Source organism: Lygodium microphyllum, chromosome 18 (assembly GCF_053477565.2).
Source record: "Lygodium microphyllum isolate KBCC chromosome 18, Lygodium_microphyllum_v1.1.10, whole genome shotgun sequence".
In the NCBI taxonomy this organism is placed as follows: domain Eukaryota; kingdom Viridiplantae; phylum Streptophyta; class Polypodiopsida; order Schizaeales; family Lygodiaceae; genus Lygodium; species Lygodium microphyllum.
In genome coordinates this window covers 138,012,613-138,038,887 of record NC_141152.1, presented here as the reverse complement: position 1 = coordinate 138,038,887, position 26,275 = coordinate 138,012,613, and positions in this window count along the sequence as shown.

Genomic DNA, 26,275 nt, shown 5'->3' with positions numbered 1-26,275 from the left:
CTTCAACTCTATTTCATGGGAACTATTGAACTTAGATGATCGACTTCCACAAAGCTTCCTTTGATTCGACGATTTCCTGCACTTTTCTTAGAGATCATCATTGAAATTATTATCTTCATAATGTCCTTTGGCATCAGTTTTTCATATTTTTCTGTCACACCATACAAATTGAAACACACATAAATGCAAACACACAAGTGGAGTATGTACATTGGATGCTGGTACTGAAAGGATAGATTATCTTAATGCATCAATCACACACAATGAATCACACGTGAAAAGATAACAAAAATGCAAAACAAAAATGGAGGTGTTTACGGCTCGGATGCGCAGCAGCACGACAACGTTTATGCCATATTTCAATATATGCAACTACTCCTTTTCCTTTAGCATGCATAGCAGCATCCATTGCAGGAATTCCAGCATCTAAAGTGAACATTCAGCCAACTCTACTTCCTTTTGTGACCAACCTGCACTTATCATTAAAGTCTTCTACAAAACAACCTTTTGCATTGAATCGGACCTGCAACCCCTACTCATACTAGATTCTTTGTAATTGATGGCACATGTAATACATTTGTCAGACTCTTTGTCTGGCCATCATATAAGGACAAGGGAACCTTTCCATTGTGTGAAATTGGGTGGCATGAATCATCACCCATTTGCACATAACCTAGATTTTGTAAGTCCTGCATCTCTCCAAACCATTCAACATTATTGGTCATATGATTAGATGCACCTGAATCGACATACCATACATCATTATGTGTCCCCTTTCCTGTAACTGCATTCATCATATACTACATAACAAACAAACGCTCATTTTTTTCTTCATTTTGCCATGAAGACGATGCATAGTTTCCTTGTTATAATTTATCACTACAAATATCATCCTTCTTTGCATAGCAATGGGCTGTAATATGGCCTGTTTTGCCACAATAATGGCAAACAATAGCAGAATTTTCAAAACCTCTATTCTACCATCCACCTCTTCCTCTAGAGCTCCCCTTGCCTCTAAAGTTTCCTCTGCCTCCAGAAACATGCATTTCACCAAACTGTTGATTGAACCTGTTTTGCTGGTTATCGCCAACACGTCCCATACCACGGCCTCTCGAAGAGGATCTACCATGTCCCCTTCCTGAACTTGAGTAAAATGCTCGGACTTGTTCACCATTTCTTTCAGACGAATCACCCTACATATTGATCTCTTCAGTAATCATGAGATAGATCATCTCATCAAAATATGGAAATGGCTTCCGTACATATACTGAAGTAACAAATGATTTCCATGCCTTCTCATTGTTAAGGCCACTTAGAGTGGATGAAATCAAATTATCATCATCCGGCATTGTGCAAGGATGGAAAGAGAGCTGTCCAATTCATGACAGTTTGTGTCAACCATCAACAGAATAAGGGTTCTTTGAGGGATTAGCCTCTTCCAGCAGGAGAACTGGATTTTTGTTAGGTACCACTGTCTTCCGAGATGACAATGGTACGAGACAAGGAGAAAACTCTCGCCTCCTAGCAGAGGCAGTTTTTCCTCAGGAGTTTATGGTGTGTCTGCTAAACATACTTTGTGTTTTCAGCATATGACGGATATGCCTAGAGTTGCCATGCAATACTTGAAGAGAAAAGAAAAAGAATTGAAGCTTGCAGGTCTTTTACAAGATGAAAACAAGTAGATGGTCTCTATGATGGGCTATCATGCTCGAATACTTTGGAGGATCTTTCAACATTACTGAAAGTTGAAAATCAAAAGCTACCATATATCTTATAGGTAAATTCTCAGGCGATGTATTGTAAAATTGTTGATTTCATGCTGCAAGAAAATTTGGGTGCTCAAAATTCTTAGTAAAAAGTATTCTTTGCTGAAATATTTCAGCAAAAAGATTTAGAGGGTGTTGATTTACAGTAACAAACAAGATTTACAGTTGAAGTAAGCTATGAGTCTCAGTATTGGCCTCTTCATATGTAGTGAGAAAAAGATATGACTGATTTTGTCAGTCAAAAGTGTTGGGTGTTGTTTATACACATCAAAATTTGTGTTTACCATGGTATTTACATCAAGGCTAAAGTTGCAGGTTGTAGCAAAGAAGTAGAATGTAGAAGACAAAACATAAGATAGTTGAAAAGAAGGTCGGGACCAATTGCAGGACCTTTACCTTTGGACAATGATGAGATGATTAAGAGAGAAACTATGCAACCTCCTTTATGAGATCCTATAGGTATTGGACCTAGGTTTTCAGTCGAGTCACTGAAAGAGATAAAGATTAGGACTGAAGATTTTTTACTTCCAGCAGAAGTGACATGTTTAAAGGAGATGTTGAGCAGACATGGGAGAGCCTTCACTTTTTTCTTCTCGCATGAGATAGAAGGCGTTGTTCCTAAGGTTGTGACGCTTATGCTATTTTTACCATTTCGCATGTCCCTTGAAATCTATGGCCTATTCCTGTGCTTAGGGCTCACTTGCCTTAATTGGTAGAGCTTTTGAATGAGCAGATCATCAGGATGGGGATTCTAGAACCATCTTCAGCTCCGTATTCTAATAGATGATTCATAGTTCCCAAGAAGAATGGGACACTCAGATTCATACAAGACTTACAACCTGGTGAATAGGGTCACTATACAGAATGTTGGTGCAGGACTTTTTGTGGATGAGTTTGCAAAGGATTTTGCTAGACGTGCTATCTATTCACTTGGAGATCTTTATTCCGACTATGACCAGTTCCAACTTGCCCTTGAGAGTAGAGATTTGACTATGATGAAGACACCTCTAGGCCTTGTTCGAATGTGCAAGCTTCCACAGGGAGTTACTAATTTGGTTGCTCCTATGATGAATGGGATGAATAAGGTCTTACGGCATTCTATTCTAGAGCTTACCATGCCTTTCATTGATGATCTACCTATCAAGGGTTGTTTGGAGAAAGAGAAGGATGAGACTTTAGATGATCATGGATGCACGCACTTTGTGGCCTCACATATTAGAGATGCTGAGAGGATTCTTTGTAGACTAAAGGAAGTGAATTTGACCTTGTCAGGGTTGAAGTCTATTTTTGGTGCCAGAGAGGTTTTGATTGTTGGACATATGTGTGGTTATTATGGTAGGAGTCCTTCCCCTTTGAAGGTTGATGCCCATAGAGAAGATTGTGGAGACTTGCTCTTCTACTTTGGAGGTTGGCACATTTCTTGGAGCTTTTGTATTTTATCTTATTTGGATTACTCATTTCACTCATATTGCAAATGATCTCTACCAACTCTTGAGGAAAGGGAAGCATTTTTCTTAGGATATGAGACACACTAGAGCTATGCAGAAGCTGAAGAGATTGTTGAGAGCTGCTTTGACTCTTTGGAAAGCAGATTATGAGTGTGGGAGACCTATTGTACTCACTATTGATACTAGTCCTATTGGCTTTGGATGGGATGCTGGCCAGGATGATGCAAATGGGAATAGGTATGCCATTTGGTTTGGGGCAAAAGTCCTAAACAAGCAGCAACACAAGTATCCATAGATTAAGACAGAGCTCTTCGGATTTGTCACGGCTCTCAAGAATGATAAAGAATACTTCATTGGTGCTACTGTGGTGATCAAGACTAATTGCTTGCCTCTTCTAGGTATGATTAGGAGTTGTTCTACTTCAGACACTGTCGTGCTTAAGTAGTGGAGTGGGTACATAAAATCCATGAATCTTGAGTTCATGCACATAGCAGGTAAAGACAACCCAATATAGCCAATATGCTTTCACAAGTGAGATATGATGATATGTATTCTTCTTGCACTGATGATGTTGATGATGGGGCTGATCTTTCAGCCATGCATGCTGATCATACTTGTCATGCATCTACTTTGGAGAGCTTTGATGAGTCTTTGTATGCAAGAGTGTATTTGTAGATTGGCAATTATTTGAGTATCATGTCTAGATAAGGTGGATGGACTGATGTAGACTTCAAAAAGATCAGGATAAAAGCTTATGGTTTGTTCTTGCGGAGTGGGATGCTTTGGAAGCATCCACAAAAGTAAGGAGGACAATCATTGAGAGTTGTATGTGACAAAGCTTCACAAGTGTGAATCATGAGAGAGTTTTATGAAAGTATTTGGGCAAGACATAGAGTCATTTGGGAAACCTATGAAAAGAGTAGAGAGCGCTACTAGTGCATGTGTAGAGATATCTCACAGTTTGTTGAGACATGCACTAATTGTCAGTTGTTTTCTTTAGTGAGACATAGAGACGAGCTTCACCATCCTTACCCGCTATGTATTCACTACAAGTGGGTTCTTGATTTGATTGCTATGCATGTTGGATTGTGGCAGATGCATTACATTGTTTTGGCATGAGAGGATCTCACGAATCATATGGAAGGAAGAGCATTGAGGACGAAGACTACTTCAGTGGTTTATAAGTTTCTATTGGAGAATGTTATTTGCAGGTATGGCTACATTGGGAAAATTACAGCAAATAAATGTGAGTTGGATGTTGATGAGGCTAGTGAGTTTTTCTCTCACCTTGGCATTAAACCTACTTTGACTTCAGCATATAATCTAGAAAGGAAATGGGAAGAGCGAGAGAGGCCATCCGCCAATTGTGAAAGCCTTAGCCAAAGCATGCGATGGACGGGTCAGGGAGTGGCCTAGATTGTTTCCTTATGGCTTATGGGTTGATCGCACTACCCATAGTTCAACCACATGTTATATGCCAGTTGAGTTGATGTATGAACAGAAACCAATCATGCGTACTGAGACTTGCACACTCACTGGGAGTGCGTTACCATGGCAACACGATGAGATGACTAGAGAGGATTTTTGGCTCTTTGTATTCGATAGTTTTGGAGAGGAGACTTGTGGATATTGAGAGAGCTATTCAAGAAGCTCAAAGAGGCTAAGATTCGCAACAAAGAATGATTTGATAGTAGGCACAAATTGAGACCTAGAGATATTGAGGAGGGAGATTGGGTGTTAGTCTACAATAGTAGTCTAGATAACTAGCACACTGCTATCTACAAGGTTTCAAGACGATGGTTTGGGCCCCTTATTTCGTGCACCATATCCATGACAATGCTACGTATTCCGTAGTAGAGTTTGATGGTACGGCTTTGCGAATACTGATTGTAGGAAAGAGAATCAAATTGTTCAAGAGGAGAAATAATGTTGCCTATGTAGTTGAGGAGTTGGATGATGAGTTTTATGATTGATGGAACCTAGAATGGGCCGGCACTGGCTTGTGCACTAGCCGGACCTCTATCTCACGCGCTCAACAACCCCACGGCCTCGCGGCCAGGAGCGTTGATGACACATACATTGCCTTCCTAAATGTCTTGCGTTTGTATTACGTCGTTTGTAGTCCACTCTTCTCTCACCCACTACTCCTCAGAGAGAGTCCCTTACACATTGCCTAATGGCACGAAGCACAGACATAGGGGGTTCCTCCTACGGCTGAATGCCGCCACCCCTCTGCGACTCTCCTACACCTTGGGGATTGGCCCCTCGATGAGTCGCTCAACATATAAACATGTCGCACAAAATCCACTCAAGGTACCATTTAATCGTATACAAGAATGTACCATTGTCCTCACTTCTCTTTCCCTTAGACCCCATGACTAGCCTATGGCTTAGGTTGTCCTGTCTTTCACTTAACGTGAGTCAAGGTCCTAATGAAAGCAATTGTTGTGCATCCAGGATTTCTGATACCTTTAAATATTTCCATGATTTATGCATATTGTGGATGCCAAGTGCTCAAAAAAATTATAAAATCAATATTGTGCACATGTGGAAAACATCCTTTTAATGATTTTCAACTACCATTCTTATGCGGCGTTGCACATACCTAGCACCGAGGAAACCCTCGTGCTACTACGCTCTTATTCTATAATTATTCACCGACCTATATGGCATGCAAAAAAAAACAGAAATCTTTTCATCATCTTACTTCGCATTTAGACATATTCTAACCACTCTACCCTTCCATTGATCCAATGTTGTATTGTTGTAAGATTTATAGGGCATTTTGCCATCATTTTATGTGTAAAAAGCGGAAAAAGACGCACTAGAACAAGGAGGTGGGGTTGAACTGAGGCAAATCCTCATGCTTCAGTCCCCACAAACATTCACAAACATTGTTCTTAATTATCACTAATTTTCCGCACCCAAAATGTATTTTTTCCCTATTTTTAGTGATTTTTCTCTATTTTCCTTGTATTTTCCCTTATTTTTTGCATTATTTTATTACTAAAAATTCAAAATAGGTTATGGACTGTGGCCCTTAGTTCCTTCTTGCAGCAAAAATGACAAGTTAGTTGGTGTTCCTATTCATTTTTCCATTTTTATGCCCCAAAACCATCATTTTCCCTTGATTTTTCATAATTTACGTGTTTTAGTGTATTATTTTGAGTCACAAGATGCATATGATTGTTTGATTGTGAACAGCAAGCACTCATGGAAAACAGCAACATACACAATTTTTAGCCCACATGAACAACACTTTATCAATCAAAAGCCATGAAATCTCAAATTTCCTTTGAAAAAATTTGAATTACCGCTTATTTGTGTGTTTCGGGTTTCATGTCCATGACTGCAAATCTGAAAATCAGCAGCACTTCATGCTCAGCACGATCACAAATCACCATTTCCAACCTGTGGAGCAATCCGATCAATGCCGGACAAGCCTCCATCATTCTTTCTTATTCCTTTCTCTTCCCACATGAATTTACCCTTAGAAGAGAGAGAGGGAGGAGAGAGAAAGACTAGATTTCCATCTCAGCATTCAGGCCATCAATTTAGGAGCGAAGGGCAGCAATAGAGTCAGCATTCAGGAGGGAATGAAGCCCCATAATCCATTGGGGGGGTTGTTTGCAGCAGGCAAGTTGTCTCTCCATCCTCCATGGTGCATTTTTTGGGCGCCATCTTCCTCCACGTTTTTTCATCCCTCTTTATTCTCTCTCCACGTTTTTTGCTTCATAAGGTGCATAAAATTTCTGGGGGGGGGGGGGAGGGTCCAAACTCAAAAGGCATGCTCAAATTTGGCCTCCCAAATGTCCACCTTTTCATATCTTGACCATTTTGTGGCCATTTCCCCATTCGGACTCCGAATTGAGCTCTGAAAAATCCTGGGCATCCGGCTTGGCATCCCACATTGACCGGTAGCTTGTGTCAACCTGCACATGTGTCTGAAAAATTATGAAAAATCAAAAATTATCGCTCGGGCACCTTTAAAGCACTTTGTTGCTTAAAATCGTCCTAGATCGAGCCGCCACCTTTGATAGTGAATATTTTTCCCTTGATATTCATAATTTTTAGCTATTTTTAAGAACTTCCCAGCACCTAAATTATTCTCTCATTGGTGACCACGGGATAGGGCGACTGAGCCCGTCGAATCCACGAACATATCTGCACATAAACAACCAAAGAAGCATCAAGCTGATACAAAACAAATATATAATAAAACTCAGCACAAGGCATGACGTCCACAAGGAGTAGGCCTAGCATCATTTAATAGACGATCCAAAGTGAGGCACTAACCAGCTGCTCCAACACAGCCAAACTAAAAAACCTATCGAAGAGGTCGCCCTAGTGGTAGTCTGAACTACTTACCAACTAAAGACAACACAACTAGGAGCTCCTACAAGGTGAGGACTCCTATAGCCTGGTCAAGGAGTATTTTCTTTCAGTACACTTTTTCTTTTAGGGTTTGTATTGTAGTAACATACTTGGGCATGTAAAAAGGAGGGAGCTGAGCGTAGTGACCCAAGGAGAACAAGGCATCGGCCTCAAGACCTGTCTTGGCACCCAAGAACCTACCAAGCCCTCGCAAGGCGACACTTAATCCTTTTCTAACTCTCACTTTTATTTTCGCTCCAACCTTCCTTGTTTTGTTATCATTTTTTTTTCCAGCAAGAAGCCACCCCTAGGAAGACAAGGTATCGGCCCCAGGTCTGACTCGTCCCCAGGAACCTACTAGGCCTTCGCAAGGCGATGATCAACTGCCTATATCTTTTCATTTCTTTTCTTTTCTTGGGATAGGGGTTAGAACCCCTTTTTACACACCTTCGTATTTATATTCATCTTTTAGGATGTCCAGGGTTTCTTGGCATCATCATTATTATCTTCTGGCAGGCTTCGCTAACTGCCTCACTACTAACGAGAACTCCTAGAACGGCTGCCTAGCAGGCTAGCAGAACAGGGCCACTAGGACTCCCTTCTAAAACAGGTCTTTCAATGTGCATGACAATGTCTTTACAGGAGGCAATGACTACTCCGACCTCCCTCAAACATACTTAGCCTAATCTTGGGACTTCATGCCTTAGTTACCGGTCCCCAACAAAAATGTATCCCCTCGACAAATACAAATACACATATAACAGGAAAGAAAGGTACTCGTAAAGGAGAGATATCACCTGGATTGGCCACAAGAAGCTTCCATCGCAGCAAAGGCTCCTCCAGGCTCCATCAACATTCCACGAATCACGAAACCTGTCCAGCACAACACTTAAAACAAAAACCCGATTAAACGCACCCGCACTAGACAAGGAAAATGGCCCTCTTGGCCTAATGAAATGAAACACTTCACTACAAAAATGAATCGGCCCTCTTGGCCTAATGAAATCAAACACTTCTACTCATAACATCCTCCTGGAAACAACTATGATAGACATCAAAGCATACCATTCCCAGGGGAACAAAGGCTCGTAGCCCTAAACTAGGTGCATTAAATTATGACCCATCCCTCCTGCGTATATCGCAAGAGGTGTTCGCATCACATGTCATCTAATCAGTATGTGGGTCCAAGATAATAAAGGCAGATGAGTCTCGCTTACCCTCTGCATCACCCAGATCAACCATCATCTGCCAAAGAGGGCATGTTCAGAAAGCATACCAAGACCAGGTCATGTCTCACCATCAATAGATATATCGGGACAAGGGCCACAATTAAAGAAGAGGTCTTCTTCATACGCAAAATTAGCCAGTGAATCGGCAAACTGATTCCAGTTTCGTGGAATCAGCTGAAAAGACACTCTATCAAATTCGTCTAGCAAGGCTATGGCAGTATGATGGTAAATGCAAAGGATGAGGTTTCCTACCATGTACGTCCCATTGAGTTGATTTAAAACCAACTGAGAGTCCCCTTTTACCAATAAATGGCGGATACCACCCTTCTTTGCAATATTCAAACCCATAATCAGGGCTTTGTATTCGGCCATATTATTGGTAAAATTCACCCCGAGGTAAACAACTAACTTTATGACAATCCGTCATCGGGGGTCTCGGATGACAACTCCTACACTTCCTTTTTTGCATGCACCCCTGGACGCCCCATCAAAGTACAAGGTGTACGTCCATAAAGGGTTTACATATCTCGCCATCCGGAACTCTACTCGTAATTATGATAATCGAAATTCAACATATTCAATGGGTGGAGTGTAGGCTCCATCCCTCCATCATTATTGAATTCTACAGGGATGCTCGTCAAAATTTGTAGGTAGTGATGGCAGAAGACCTTGATCTCCCAAATAAATGTCACGCCTTCTTGCTCAGTCACCATCACCTTATATCCTTTGCTCCACCAAATGAGCTTTCCCTGATGATACCTCTGTTCTAAATATGGGTGTTCTAAATAAGGGATGAGACGATCCATCAACCTCTATCATGATTTCCTTGCAAATATTTGATCGATCTCGCCTAGTCCTGCAAGGTAGTCATAGTATTAGTGCCATCAGAAATAATAAGGTTTAATCTTATTAAGATTAACCTTATTTTTAAATTCTATCCCCTCAAGGTTAGCTAACAAGACGGTGGATTTATTCTTTCCTATTCTAACGATCCTATAGGGCCCGTCCCATTTGGGCTCTAGCTTGCCTGGAAATAATTCACGTCATGCGTCATAATACAGAACAAGCTGGCCTTTCTTGAAGGTGTATTTCTTGGCTTTGAGGTCGTGTAGCTGCTTCATTCAGCGCTTCCCCACTTCTTGGTGCAATAAGCTCTGTAGCTTAAGCTCATCTAAATGTGCCAGTGTCGTCAAGCGCTCAAAAAGTGCGTCTTCATCACTCAAAGAATGATTGATGGCAAACCGAATAGTCGGCAGCTCAATCTCTAAAGGCAAGACGCACTCCTCCCCATATACTAACTTGAACGGGGTATGGGCAATGGCTCGTTTGAAGATCGTATTATAGGCCCACACTACCACGTATAACTTTTTATCCCAATCCCATTTCTTTTCTGACACAATTTTGGACAGAATGCCCACAAACTGCTTGTTGGTACTTTCAACTTGCCCATTGGCTTGCGGGTTATATGGGGTTGTCTTGTTATGCTTGATTTGCCACATCTCTGTCAAACCTTTGATCACCTTATTCAGGAAATGGGTTCCGCGGTCTGACACTAATTCTTTCGGCGGACCAAAACGGCATATTATCTGCTCTAAAAGGAAACTAGCAGTTTCTTTAGCGTCATCTTTCCTTGTTGCACGTGCTTCTGACCACTTTGTGAAGTAGTAAGTTGCTACAATGATGTACCTCTTTTGCGTAGTCGATGACGGAGTAATAGGACCCACAAAGTCTATTCCCCACTTCTCAAATGGAAGTATCGCCATAATAGGGGTAAGTGGTCGTTTCCTACTCTCTTGACTATCATGTCGTTGACAAATATCGCATCTCTTAACATACGCAAACGCATCCTGGAAGATGGCAGGCCACCAATAACCTGCTCTTAAAGCCTTTTGTGCTGTAAGCCGTCCAGCAAAATGGCCACCGCAAGCAGAATCATGGCACTCTTCCAAAATGAATGGCACCTCGTCAGGCATCACACATCGGCAATAGATGCCATCAACTCCTTGCCGATATAATGTACCTGCGATCAAAGCAAACTTTAACACTTGCTACTTAATTTTCCTTCTCTCAGCTTTAGATAATTCGGATCCCGCCTCTCCGTTGACAAATAATGCGTTATTGCAGCATACCAGGAGGGAATCGATGCCGTATCTATTTTAAATAACAACTCCATGTCACTACCTTCAGCCACACAGATTCTTTCGGCTCCCCAAAGTCCACTAGACATTCCACGATGCCTTGCAACCTTGGTGGCTTATTCTTGATTTCATAATCAAATTCGTGCAAAGTGATTAACCACTTTGCTAGACGATTAGGTGGATGTAGCTTATTCATCAATAATCGAAGTCCCTCCGCCTTCGTATAAAGCACCTTCTTCTTTGGTGGTTCCTTATCGGCTTTACTTTCTACGGGCTTCAAAGGTCCCCCTTCCATGGCAGGATCCAAAACTTGCATTCCTTTGTCGCCTTGTTTAGGGTTTCCGTCGACAGCCTTATCCTTGTCGACTTCTCTACCCTTTTGACCTCTTGTAAGAACAACTCGCAGATTAGAGGTTTCAGCGTCATTCATGCGTATAGCCTCAATCAAACTAACCCCACTACCACTAGGTAGCTCCTCCACTGTAGTCTTTGGTCATTGAAGTATTTGTTTAGGCTCGTCTTCTCGATGGGAATCATTTCCTTGGGCACGATGATTAACAGGCCCTGGTTGCCGACTACCTCACTGGAGGGAACTAATCTTACTCCAGCAAGTAGCTGCTAAATGACCGGATTTTCCACAAATATCACACTTAACATTTGGGCAATTTCTTGGATAATGCTGCCCACCACACAATTTGCAACTAAACCTCGAAGGTGCACCCTCATCTGGGTATCTACTTCCTATCAAATTTTGTTGTTTTTTAAGAAAGTTGACATCAACGGCTATTTGCCGATATTGCTCTGTAATCATGTCGGTATAATGCTTCATGATGTCCTTAACCTCGCCAAGAACATTGGAAGCACTCGACTCATAGCCTTGGTCATTACCATGTCTTTCCAACGGCCTAACAATTCGATTAGGCACTGGTTGTTGAGCCACAGGCATGGTATTAGAATTGACCGCCTGGCCTCCACCATTTGGAGCCATTTGACTGCTCGTAGGCATCGACATGCTAGGGGGTGTTAGATATGATCAATGCCCCCACCCTCATTAGGTACTACCAATGATCCATGGTGCTCAAAGTTGTAAGGCCCCCATTATGAGGAGAAGCCAAGTGTGAGCCCGGACATTGGTGGAGTCCTGACTTGTATATCAGATGAGGTCTATGTGACCGGATGGCAAAAAGGTGACCATTGTGGGTCTAATCTTTGGGTTAGACAGAGTGGTTAAGCTGGTAGCAACTCGAGGCACATTGCATTGAGTTGTGTAGTAAGGGAGTTAAAAGGGGCCCCTATTGTGGGGTCCGGGGGCCGCGGAAGCGGCCCCTGGCTGGGGGGTCCCAGGGGGGCCAGTGGCCCCCTTGGCGGGGGTCCGGGGGCAGCGCCCCTGGCTCGATGGTAAAGGGAATATTCCCTAGAATATTCCCTGGCCGACTAGTGGAGGCTCATATGGTAGGTCGGTCAATAGGCCGACCTAACGACCTTCGCGGGCTATAAAGGCTAAACCCCTTCGCAGCCATCAGACACTCATCTTTCACCCAGTCAGAGTTGTTGTTCCAGCTAGCCTTAAGCTCTTCACCTATCTTCTGTCTAGATCGCCATCTAAGCTTCATTTAGTGGAAGCGCACGGGTGGACAGAGCCATCTTTGTATCAGTTGTTTGGAGTTAAAGAATTTTACTGATTCTCCTCTTATCTGTTGTGTACTCTCTATCTCTTTCTCAGATTCTGTTCGCTGCGCCATGTAATATTTTACAGGGGGAGCTGGTAATAAAGGCACATTCTGCATCATGTTCCCTCTCCCATTAGGGTTAGCCATCGTTATCCCTTGGCTACTACTGCCATTGGCCATCGCCATATTGTTTCCCAATACTAAACCCATATTTGAATTACCTCGAGAAGCATAGGTTGCTTGTAGTCGGGATTCCACCTCTTGTGCTCGTGTAATGGCAGTATCTATATCCCCCAAGGGGACACTACTCAACTGCAATTGGATGTTAAAGTCCAAACCATGTAGGAAATATTGTGATTGGGCAGCTGCGGGGATAGGAATAGAGGTGTCCAACTTACGGAAAACCTCTTTTATTTTCTTCGCATAAGCACGAATATCCTCGTGTGGTTCTTGGAGGGTCACGTTAAGTACACACAACCAATATTGCCCACCCCTTTCGGGGGCAAACTCCCTTCGAAAAGCTCCATAAAATGTATCAATATTCAATATGGTTCCGGCTTCTAAACCATGATACCATATAGCGGCTCTTCCTTTGAGAGTCATGTTGAAGAACATCATTAAATGTCCTTCTTCTTGGATGCGACAGTCAAACATCAGCTTTTGAAACTCCCTAATGTGGAGTTCCACATCTTCCTCAACTAACCCATTAAAAATGGATAGCGGGTAACCTAGAGCCGGTAAATCCGTCGTTCCCGCTGGGATTGCAATAGGCTGCCCCATGACGAGGATTGGATTTGCACTAGGAATAGGGGACGGTGGGGTTACACCTCCCGCACTTGATGTAGACTGGCTTATGGATGGAAGGGGAGCACTAGAGCTTCCACCTTCTCCTAACTTACTGCTTGTGGCCCCAAGAACACTAAATCCACTCCCTCATAAGGGTTCAGTACCGCTACGCTTAGGGGAATATCTCCTAAAAATTTCAGCATGTCGCCTAGCTCTTTCGTCTCTCTCTTGCTTTTGGATTTCTGCTAGACGATACTTATCGCTAACTTACGGATCAATCACAGTGTCCTTTGGCATAAACTGCTAGTTGGTTCCTAAACAACCAGGATTCGAGAACCGCCACTTTTAAGCGGCTCCCGGTAAACGCACCACTGATGGAACCTAGAACGGGTCGGCACTGGCTCGTGCACTAGCCGGACCTCTATCTCACGCGCTCAACAACCCCACGGCCTCGCGGCCAGGAGCGTTGATGACACATACATTGCCTTCCTAAATGTCTTGCGTTTGTATTACGTCGTTTGTAGTCCACTCTTCTCTCACCCACTATTCCTCAGAGGGAGTCCCTTACACATTGCCTAATGGCATAAAGCACAGACATAGGGGGTTCCTCCTACGTCTGAATGCCGCCACTCCTCTGCGACTCTCCTACAGCTTAGGGATTGGCCCCTCGATGCGTCACTCAACATATAAACATGTCGCACAAAATCCACTCAAGGTACCATTTAATCGTATACAAGAATGTACCATTGTTCTCACTTCTCTTTCCCTTAGACCCCACGACTAGCCTATGGCTTAGTGTGTCTTGTCTCTCACTCAACGTCGGTCAAGGTCCTAATGAAAGCAATTGCTGTGCATCCAGGATTTCTGATACCTTTAAATATTTCCATGATTTATGCATATTGTGGATGCCAAGTGCTCAAACAATTATAAAATCAATATTGTGCACATGTGGAAGACATCCTTTTAATGATTTTCAACTACGGTTCTTATGCGGCGTTGCACATATCTAGCACCGAGGAAACCCTCGTGCTACTAGGCTCTTATTCTATAATTATTCACCGACCTATATGGCATGCAAAAAAAACAGCAATCTTTTCATCATCTTACTTCGCATTTAGACATATTCTAACCACTCTACCCTTCCATCGATCCAATGTTGTATTGTTGTAAGATTTATAGAGCATTTTGCCATCATTTTATGTGTAAAAAGCGGAAAAAGATGCACTAGAACAAGGAGGTAGGGTTGAAATGAGGCAAATCCTCATGCTTCAGTCCCCACAAACATTGTTCTTAATTATCACTAATTTTCCGCACCCAAAATGCATTTTTTCCCTATTTTTAGTGGTTTTTCTCTATTTTCCTTCTTATTTTCCTTATTTTCTGCATTATTTTATTACTGAAAATTCAAAATAGGTTATGGGCTATGGCCCTTAATTCCTTCTTGCAGCAAAAATGACAATTTAGTTGGTGTTCCTATTCATTTTTCCATTTTTATACCCCAAAACCATCATTTTCCCTTGATTTTCCATATTTTACGTGTTTTAGTGTATTATTTTGAGTCACAAGATGCATATGATTGTTTGATTGTGAACAGCAAGCACTCATGAAAAACAGCAACATACACAATTTTTAGCCCACATGAACAACACTTTATCAATCAAAAGCCATGAAATCTCAAATTTCCTTTGAAAAAAATTGAATTACCGCTTATTTGCATGTTTCGGGTTTCATGTCCATGACTGCAAATCTGAAAATCAGCAGCACTTCATGCTCAGCGTGATCACAAATTACCATTTCCAGCCCGTGGAGCAATCCGATCAATGTCGGACAAGCCTCTATCATTCTTTTTTCTTCCTTTCTCTTCCCACATGAATTTACCCTTAGAAGAGAGAGAGGGAGGAGAGAGAAAGACTATATTTCCACCTCAGCATTCAGGCCATCAATTGAGGAGCGAAGGGCCGCAATAGAGTCAGCATTCAGGAGGGAATGAAGCCCCATAATCCATTGGGGGGGTTGTTTGCAACAGCAGGCAAGTTGCCTCTCCATCCTCCATGGCGCATTTTTTGGGCGCCATCTTCCTCTATGTTTTTCCATTCCTCTTTATTCTCTCTCCATGTTTTTTGCTTCATAAGGTGCATAATTTTTTTTTTTTGGGGGGGGGGGGGGGGGGGGGGGGTCCAAACTCAAAAGGCATGCTCAAATTTGGCCTCCCAAGTGTCCACCTTTTCATATCTTGAACATTTTGTGGCCATTTCCCCGTCCGGACTCCGGATTGAGCTCTGAAAAATCTTGGGCGTCCGTCTTGGCATCCCGCATTGACCGGTAGCTCATGTCAACCCGCACGACTATATGAAAAATTATGAAAAATCAAAAATTGTCGCTCGGGCACCTTTAAAGCACTTTGTTGCTTAAAATCGTCCTAGATCGAGCCGCCGCCTTTGACAGTGAATATTTTTCCATTGATATTCATAATTTTTAGCTATTTTTAAGCACTTGTCGGCACCTAAATTCTGCTCTCAATGATGGACTTGAGGTAGGAGATGATGTAGATGAGGATGTGCACAGATGATTTTGTAGAAGATGAGATCCTATTGACCATCGAGCTTGGTGGTGACGAGGATAGGTAGCTATGGCCCATCCACAAGATGTGCAGGTTTGGAGGGGGTGGATATCATGATAGTGCGCCTCCACCACCACGAACTTGAGGGCGAAGTTTCTCGCTAAGATTTGAGGGAATGATTACTCCAAACTCATGCCAGATAAAAAGGAATTCGGTTATAGTTTTCCCTGTGATGGGCCAGGTAGGGGAGGTACCTGCGATATAACTCAGTCCAATGGCAGCTCCCTTCAATCCAAAGCAGGAGTGACAATGAGAGTGTGGGAAACATCAAAGAGAAAGCAATTAGAGAGAGAAGGAATTGTGTCATCAAGGAGGGTTTCCATGTCAGCAATCGACCTTTTGATCAAGGCACATGGTGGAATCAATTAAAGGGAAGCATTACTGCAGTCATCGATTGAAAGGAGGGGAAGGAGCTTGTCACGTTTAGTTTTGTTGACCACTAGGACTGTATGCGATGCCAATGGCAATATTGCAATGGAGATTGTTTAGCAATGATGACTGGGTTGCAATCTGAAGGTGATGGAGTGTTAGATATGATCAATGCCCCACCCTCATTAGGTGCTACCAATGATCCATGGTGCTCAAAGTTGTAAGGCCCCCATTATGAGGAGAAGCCAAATGTGAGCCCGGACATTGGTTGAGTCTTGACTTGTATATCAGATCAGGTCTATGTGACCGGATGGCAAAAAGGTGACCATTGTGGGTCTAATCTTTGGGTTAGATGGAGTGGTTAAGTTGGTAGCAACTCAAGGCGTATTGCATCGAGTTGCGGGGTAAGGGAGTTAAAAGGGGCCCGTATTTTGAGCCCCCTGGAATATTCCCTGGCGGACTAGTGGAGGCTCATATGGTAGGTCGGTCAGGCCGACCTAACGACCTTTGCGGGCTATAGAAGCTAAACCCCTTCACAGCCATCGATCATTCATCTTTCACCTAGTCAGAGTTGTTCCAGCTAGCCTTAAGCTCTTTATCTATCTTTTGTCTAGATCACCATCTAAACTTCACACACTAGAAGCGCACAAGTGGACAGAGCCATCTTTGTATCAGTTGTTTGGAGCTAAAGAATTTACTGATTCTCCTCTTATCTTTTGTGTACTCTCCATCTCTTTCTCAGATTCTGTTTGTTACGCCGTGTAATTTTTACATGGTATCAGAGCCCAGGGGGCTCTAGAGATCGAAGAGTGTGCAAGAGGCAAAGGCTTCAATAGCAAAGAGAAACTATGTCGACTTCTGGAAGCAGTTTTGGCGCATCAGGAAGTGGTGTAGGAGGTGGTGCTGCTGTACTGGCTATTCAAACACTGAGGATTCGTCCACCAACCTTCAGTGAAGGCAAGTTAGATGGTACAAACTACACCTTGTGGAAGTTCAAAATTACAACTATCCTTGATTCTTATGAGCTTTTGGAGATTGTGCTGGGGACTGATGTAGAACCACAGCCTACCCCCAACCCATGAAATTCTAGTGTGATGATTTCTTCGAATGCAGATCTTCTACGAGCTTGGAAACAAAGGAATGCAGATGCATTGTGTGCCTTAGTTACAAGCTGTTCTAACAGTGTTCTGACTTTGATTCAGCATACAACCAAAGCGTCAGAGTCTTGGAATGTACTAAGGAGTCAGTATGAAACATGAAACCAAACAAGGATTCAAAACCTAGAGAATCAACTAGCATCGGAGAAGTTTGCTGAAGGAGAGACAATTGAAGCATTCATCACTCGGATTAAGAATCTGTGCGATCAAATGGCTGGCGCTGGGATACAAAAGACTAGCGAGGAGCTAGCTCGGAGGTGTCTTCGGATTTGTCCACAGAAGTTTGATGGACTAGTAATTGCCCTTAATACTCAGGTAAGACCTCAAGCTTTGACTTTTGAAGAGTTTTGTGCATTATTGATGGAGGAGGAGTTGAGGCTGAAAGTTTAAGAAAGGAAGCAACAATGGAGATGCTCCATTCTCTGCCAATGCAAAAGGAAAAGGTGGTTCCTCCACCAAAAGTGATGGTGACAAAAAGAAGAAGGGCGGCAAGAAGAAGTTTCAAGGAGAGTGCTTCTACTGCAAGAAGAAAGGACATGCAATTGCAGATTGTTGTGTCAAGAAGGCAGATGAAAAGAATGGTACCCTTAAAAGTAAAGGGAAAGAGAGCCAATACAGCTAAAGCAGAGTTGGAATTATTCATGGTGACCATTGAGGAAGTGTGCTCCTTGGCACAAGAAGAATCTACCACTGACTCATGGGTGTTGGATAGTGGGGCCTCCCATCAACAAGAAAGGTATATACAGTTCTATATAACCTCTACAAGAATCCATCACTGTGACAGCTGGAAATGATGCTAAATGCCCTACTGCGGTACATGTACTATTTATTTTGTTGCTGTAAATGGTGAACTCAAAAAGCTTTCAAATGTGTTGTATGTTCTCGAAATCAGGAAAAATCTCTTATCAGTTGTTGCCATAACTAATCTTGATCATGAAGTGAGGTTCAAGAAGACAGGTGCAAAAATTCTTGATAGTGTTGGCACAATTGTTGGCAAAGGAGAAAGAAGGAACAACATGTATGAGCTAAGTGCTCTTACAGCCACCGCTAGAGTGGGCACAAGTAAGCTTTGGCATGAAAGGTTTGGACACATCGGATTTGCAGTGTTGAAGGAGATGCAAAAGCAAGGTATGGTTGCTCACCTACCTACAATAACTGAATTGAAGGAACCATGTGAAGCTTGTATGATAGGCAAGCAATAGAGAAAGGCATTTCCACAAGAAAGCAAGAATAGAGCACAGGCTCCTCTAGAGTTGGTGCATGCTGACTTGTGTGGTAAGATGCCTACACAGGCCTTGGGGGGATCTTCTTATTTTATGTTGATTGTCGATGACTACAGTAGGAAGATGTGGGTGTACTTCCTTCGTGATAAGGCTCAAGATTTTGGTAAGTTTAAAGAATGGCTAAAACTTGTTGAGAATGAAATAGGGAAAAGTGTGAAGAAATTTAGAACAGATGGTGGTGGTGAGTTCAACTCAAAGGAGTTTGAAGGATTTTGCAAGAGCAAAGGGATTAAGCATCAATTGACGACGTCTCACACACCTCAGCAGAATAGTGTTGTGGAACACAGGAATAGCACCATTGTGGAGATGGCAAGATGCATGCTAAAGGGCAAGGGATTGCCTAACCATTTTTGGGATGAAGCTGTTAATACTACAGTCTACATTCTAAATCGGAGCTACACAAAGGCTCTCAAGGGAAAAACACCTCATGAGGCTTACACTGGTAAGAAACCATCTGTCTCCCATTTTAGAGTTTTTGGATGTGAATGTTATGCACATGTTCCAGATGAGAAGAGAAACAAGTTAAAACCAAAAAGCAGAAAATGTATCTTCTTGGGTTATAGTGATGAGCAAAAGGCTTACAAATTATATGACCAAGAGGCAAAGAAGATCATCGCGAGCCGTGATGTGGTGTTCAAGGAGGATCCGCATACAGTGGAGGAGGAGAAGGCAAGTTCTTCCACTTTATCATCAAGCGAAGAAGTAGTCCACTATGAACGTGTCCCGAGAGCTAACCCTATCCTTAAGGAGGACGAAGCATCATCTTTAGATGATGAGGAAAAAGTTCACCAACCTGACATCACCCCACTGGAAAATCCATTTTCGTACTGGGTGAAGCAGCTCTATGACCACAACAATCCTATGTCTGTATCTGTTGAGGAGAAAGCAGACAGACCAAGGAGGTCTGAGAGAATAGAAGAGCAAAGGAGGGATTCTGCTCACATAGTCAATATGGCCTTGATGGTTAAGATTATGAGAGAAGTAAAGGAGCCAACTGACTTAGAAGAAGCACTTGCAAATCCATCATGGAAGGCTGCTATGCAGGCAGAGTATGACAGCATAATGAAGAATGACACTTGGGAGCTAGTAGATCGACTAGCAAAGCGGAAGGTTATTGGCACCAAGTGGATCTGGAAGGTAAAGTACAAGGCTGATGATACCTTAGAAAAATACAAAGATAGACTAGTTGCCCAAGGATTTTCACAAGTTGAAGGGTTTGATTTTCAAGAGTCATTTGCCCCAACTGCCAGAATGACCACTATTCGCACGGTACTTGTGGTGGCTGCCCACAAGAAGTGGCCAGTGTACCAAATGGATGTTAAGTCAGTGTTCTTAAATGGTGACCTCAAGAAGGAGGTGTACGTGGCTCAACCACCAAGGTTTGAGGCCCCCCATTCAGAAAACAAAGTGTGTAAGCTGAAGAAGGCATTGTATGGGCTGAAACAAGCCCCTAGAGCATGGTACCAGCGGATAGATAAGTTCTTTTTAAACCTAAACTTCAAAAGATGTGCCTCAAATGCCAACTTGTATGTTTACAGGGATGGTAAAAAGTCTGTAGTGATTGTCCTATATGTGGACGACCTTCTTATTATAGGTGACTATGAAGATATGATCAACCAAACTTGAAAGGCTTTGAGTTCTGAGTTTGAAATGACAGACTTGGGCTTGCTGCACTATTGTTTGGGGATTGAAGTCTGGCAAGAGCCAGGAAAGATCTTCATCTCTCAGAAGAAGTATGCATGGGAGATCTTGAAGGCATTTGGCATGACCGAGTGCAAGGAGATAGCTACACCTATGGAGGTGAATGCAAAGTTATCCGTCGAGGATACATCAGCACTAGCAGACATTGGGAGGTTCTCAAACACACCTCATGAGAGTCATTGGAAGGCTGGGATGTGGGTGCTCAGATACTTGAAGGAAAATCTTGACTATGGTATCACATACAGTTTTGGAACTTCTCTTGTGGGGAACTATGACTCAGATTGGGCAGGAGACAGTGATTCCAAGAAGTTAGTTTCTGGTTATTGTTTCTCTTTGGGTTCAGGAAATTTCTCTTGGATTAGTAAGAAGCAACCAATAGTGGCATTGTCTTCTACCGAAGTAGAGTACAAGGCAGCTTGTTTTGTTGCATGTGAAGCAGTATGGTTGAGAAGGATTCTATGGAATATGGGAGTGCAGGATGAAGAACAACCATGCTAAGATGTGACAATCAGAGTTGCATTGCCATTGCCAAAAATCCAGTGTTTCATGCACGCACCAAACATATAGAGATCTAGTATCACTATGTGCGTGATTTGATGGAGGATGGGATAGTGGAATTGGTCTATTGTCCAACAGAGGAGAATGGAGCAGATATCTTCACCAAAGCACTTACCAAGGATCTGCTTCAAGTTCATCTTCAGAGACTTGGCATTGGGTCGAGGAGATAGTTCACCTATGGGTGGACATTGAGGGGGGATGTTAGATATGATCAATGCCCCACCCTCATTAGGTGCTATTAATGATCCATGATGCTCAAAGTTGTAAGGCCCCCATTATGAGGAGAAGCCAAATGTGAGCCCGGACATTGGTTGAGTCCTGACTTGTATATCAAATGAGGTCTATGTGACCGGCTGGAAAAAAGGTGTCTGTTGTGGGTCTAATCTTTGGGTTAGACAGAGTGGTTAAGCTAGTAGCAACTCCAGGCGCATTGCATCGTGTTGCGGGGATGGTAAAGGGAATATTCCCTAGCCGACTAGTGGAGGCTCATATGGTAGGTCGGCGGTCAGGCCGACCTAACGACGTTCGCGGGCTATAAAAGCTAAACCCCTTCACAGCATCGATCATTCATCTTTCACCCAGTCAGAGTTGTTGTTCCAGCTAGCCTTAAGCTCTTCACCTATCTTTTGTCTAGATCGCCATCTAAGCTTCACACAGTGGAAGCGCACGGGTGGACAGAGCCATCTTTATATGAGTTGTTTGGAGCTAAAGAATTTACTGATTCTCCTCTTATCTATTGTTTTCTCTCTATCCCTTCCTCAAATTTTGTTCACTGCGTCGTGTAATTTTTACATGGAGTAATAGATCATATTATAGGAAGTCAGCTTGCTTTAAGCAATAAGATGACGGATGTCACCAAAAAAGCAGCTAGTTGGCAATTGGGTGGAGCGGTCTGCATGTAGAGCATGAAGATCAAGGAGCATGATTGAAATCATCAACTGTAGCAATCAATGTGTTTTCTGTCGTATTCCTATTTGTGATAAGGTGTCTATGCATTCAAGGAAGAAACTACAGGGTACAGTCAACTGCTTGAGCTCAAGACTAACAGAGCTTAAGTTGCCGTGTGAATGATTGGAGTGTTGGTCTGTCAACAAGACTGACATCCTGTTTGAAGGAGATGTGTTAGCCCCTTCAAAGGAATGTGTAGGTGGTCAACGTGTTTCTCTACATGACAAAATTACTTGCACTCTATTAATGCATGAATGGCCAAGGAGATTTTTGAAGGTAGAAGATATTGTAGAACAAAAGCTAAGCAAAGCAGTGATTTGCCAAGCATAAGAGATGGGGTTGCCAAGCTTTAGAAAATAAAAGCTAATGTTAGCCATATAAAAAAATGCTACGTGATTTTTGGGAGAGGAGAATGAGCTCGCCTACAAGGTTATCAAGAGTTATTCTATGTTGACAGCACAAAGAGATGGCAGTCGTTATATGGGCGTATGGGGAAATAAGAGTTTTTATTTTCTTGTGGCTACTATTGAACACGCTAATCAGAGTAGCGAAGAGCTCATACAGTACATCTTTGAGCAGAGATTTCCCCACACCCACTTTGATTGCTTCATCCTCGATGAAATTTTGTCCCATAGCTTATGGAAGGCATAGATCAAACCTTGTTGTCCTATGACCACTCGAGATTATTAGCCAACACTGACGAAATCAGAGAAGAGTCATGATGAACATATAATAAGGCTTCCAACAATTGAGAAGAAAGAAATAAAATGATCTTTGTCGACTCACAGTCACAGAGTGAAGCTACAAGCCCAGAAAGAGAACATAAAAACCCTACATATCCCTACTGAGGAGAACAACCTAAGAACTTTGGCCAACTGACACTCAATATGTAAGAGCGGCAATTTGGCTATGGTAGCTCGGCATGCAGAAGAAGACGAATGTATGGATCATGATGCTATTTTTAAAGAATGCCAACATCTATGTAAAGGCAAGCATCATGAAGACTAGTAGAATTCGGCGAGGTCCTAACTATAGTCGATTCACAAAGGAATAACTGAGCAATGGCATTTATTTTGGCGTGTTGGATTGCACTGAGATATGTAATCTTATACATAAATGCTAGACTGGAGGCTTGTGGGAGCGATGGAGTCCATGTAAGAGATCTAATTCTCTCTAAGAGTCATAAAAAAGAGTGGCGTATTAAGCTAGAAGTGACTTCACAATCAAAGAGGCTCAAGGGCCACATGCATAATGGGGTGATGAGGTTAAACTTTGATCTTGAATGAAAGAAGTAGACATCTCTGCTTGATGGCGGTGACAAGCAAGTTCACTTATGACTTGCACAGTTGAGAAAAAATTTAAAGACACATCTTCAACATCAAATATCAACATCATGAGGCACTCTGGGAATTATGCTTGTGTGTTACTTCCAATAAAATTTCAAGGCACTTCATAATACCTTCTTCATCACACAAGTAAGATATATTCCATAAGATTAGATGATCAACCTTGGGCCTTGTGGTTTGCATTAGATTCCACAATCTTATGCTATGAAATTTTTAGTGGTTCATGATGTTTGTGGACCTTGGTATCTTTTTTAAAAAAAAGAGAGAGAATTGGAGCTAACTTCTAGTCAAAGGAGCATACAAAGTTCACAGGATTTTGAAGATTGATTCCTTCTATCCCCACATATATATTTGATTGAATGTATATAGTAACCATTCTTCTTACTCCATGTATTTTCCTTGAGTTGAGTACTCTTTGTAATCCTTTGCTCCCATCTCACATAGCGTCCTTGTGGACAAGCAACTTTCACAAACTCTTGCGTGTATTCCATGTTAGAATGTACAATGTATTTGTTGGAAAACATGTTCCTTTGGAGGCAAGTGTATATCCTTAGCCACGTAAATATGTTGCACTTTGACAAACTACCCTTCAAGCATAATTTTGAAGGCAATGACATGTCTGTAGTGGAGCTACGGAGCTCTACCCTAAGACCTACGAACTGCTTATTGATCAAGTGTTTCAAGCCAAGTGGCCATGGCTACCTCTCACATAGCCGACACGCAATGCCTACCTTGTGGGTGTAGTGAGCTTACCTTGATGCTCGATCGAGTTCCCTCCTCTCTCTCTCACTCCACTAGCTCCACGATCCTTGTGGCAAGTTCAAGAAACCTCAATCCCTCTCCATCAGGCTCCATCCTCCATAGCCGCGCGAGGTGAGAGAAGAGAAGAAGGGAAGGAAAGACGAAGAGAGAAGATGGGGAGCTTCTTCTCCACGATCCCTCACTCTCACACACTCACCCCCTCACACTCCCTCAATCCCTCACTCAAGCACAAGAAAGAAGGTAAGAAGCAAGAGAAGAGGAAGAAGAAGCTTTAGCCACACCCAAGAATGAACTTCTCATTCACCTTTGAACTTTATATACATGCCCTAATTTTTGGGCAGTTATCCCCAGTTTTTACATGGTTGGCCATTAGCCTAGGCCCTCTTTTCCTATTTCCCACCATTCTAACTTATTCGGTTCCCACTAATGCATACAATTTGCATAGGAGTGAGCCCGGTGCTCTTTTTACAAGGATTCAGGAGGGCCTTCATATTTAATGGCGCGCTTTTACTCTTTTCTTTTCTTGAGGTGACACCATCATTCGGATTTTCAGAGTTTGACCTCCATCCAGGGCGCCTTTTCCTTCCTTTGTCCTATGCCTTCTTGGTTGTCTCCTTCTTCCATTTTTCCCGCACTTCTGCTCCATTTTTCATTCCTCTATGCTGTGGTAAACATTACCCCCCTCCTAGAGGAGTGCCAGTCCCATGGCACTAGGGTGGGGAGCAGCAAGGTAGTTGGGGTTGGTGCTAAGTGGAAATGGTGGGTAGATGACCACTATCGAAAAGGTGGTGCTCTGAAGAGAGATGATGGGGTGTTGATTCCTGATGATGTGGAGAGATTTTGGCTTACTTTGATTTGCATGAAGAGGCTCGGCCTTGGTTACACAGTTAGAATTTTGTCGTCGGTGATGACTATCAAAACCAGGGCTCCGTAATTAGTTGAAGAACACATGGTTTTAAGATGTATGCCAATGGCGGGCCCCGACTGAGTTACGAACAACGTGCAAGAGAAAGTTATGCACTCCCTAAGGGGTGTAGCTGTCTCACGGTGAGGTGTAAGTGCATATGCAGTGGAACTGGGAGGTGGGTCTAACCTTGGGCAAACCCTTGGTAATGTCTCACACTTGAGGACCCAGTTTGTGCGTTGTTGGAGGTGCAATGCAGTGCAGAGCTTAGGGTGACATGTCTGAAAGTCCTGCCCTTGATGTGCCCTAAGCGTGGAGTGGGGAGAGGGGCTAGGGGTGATCCCTAGATGCGGTGAGCAAAGTGTTTTTTTTTAAAGAAGGCATTTGGCTAGTGCCGATCATCATCAGCCAAAGAGCGGGGAGGTCGTAGGCATTGGGATAGAAAGGCACGACTTTGGAGATACTCTTTAATTGCAGCTCGGGCCTTCAGAGGTGTGGATGACAAAAAGGGGTGGTTACACCTTGTGAAGCAGGTGTCATTCATGTTTTCTAAGATTTCCAAGCAAAAGGATGGGAGGAGGGATGCCCTCATCATTAATCGAGTCATAGCTCTACTATCGATGCCTAGATTGATGTCAAAAAAGAGGGGGGGGAAGGTGAGCTTCTTCAGATGTAGGCTTCTGCATTAATAGGAATTTGAGCAACCTAAGATAGTTGCAGGTGGTTAGGAAGGAAAGATCCAGGCAAGAGGAGAAGTCCGTGAGGAAGCAGGTGATGGATGGAAGGATATCCTGTTGTTTAAAGACTAAGCATTCCTCGAGAGTTTGGGCATTTACATTATATATTTTAGGAAAATCAAAATCCCCGTGAATGGCGCGGTCATAGTCCACTCCATGCCGGTGGGGGTAGGGCATGTAGGAGGGGTCATTTCGCTCCTCGGGGAGTGGGTTGTAGAAGGTAGTCCAGGCATCAAAATTGGCATCCCAAATCCTTCGCTGCCACTTTGGCTACACCTTGTAGCCTTGGACGGACTTGGGAATCCGGTTCACCTTGTCTTGCTAGTAGTCTGCAGGCTCCTGCCTCCACCTGGTCATAATTAGCTCCTTTCTTCCACCCATTTGTTCGCTAGGTCATTGGCTAGATCCTTGATTATGGATAGGATACTGAGCGGCAATGCTCGGTCCAGTGAGCATGGCTAGGAGAAGGACATCTCAAA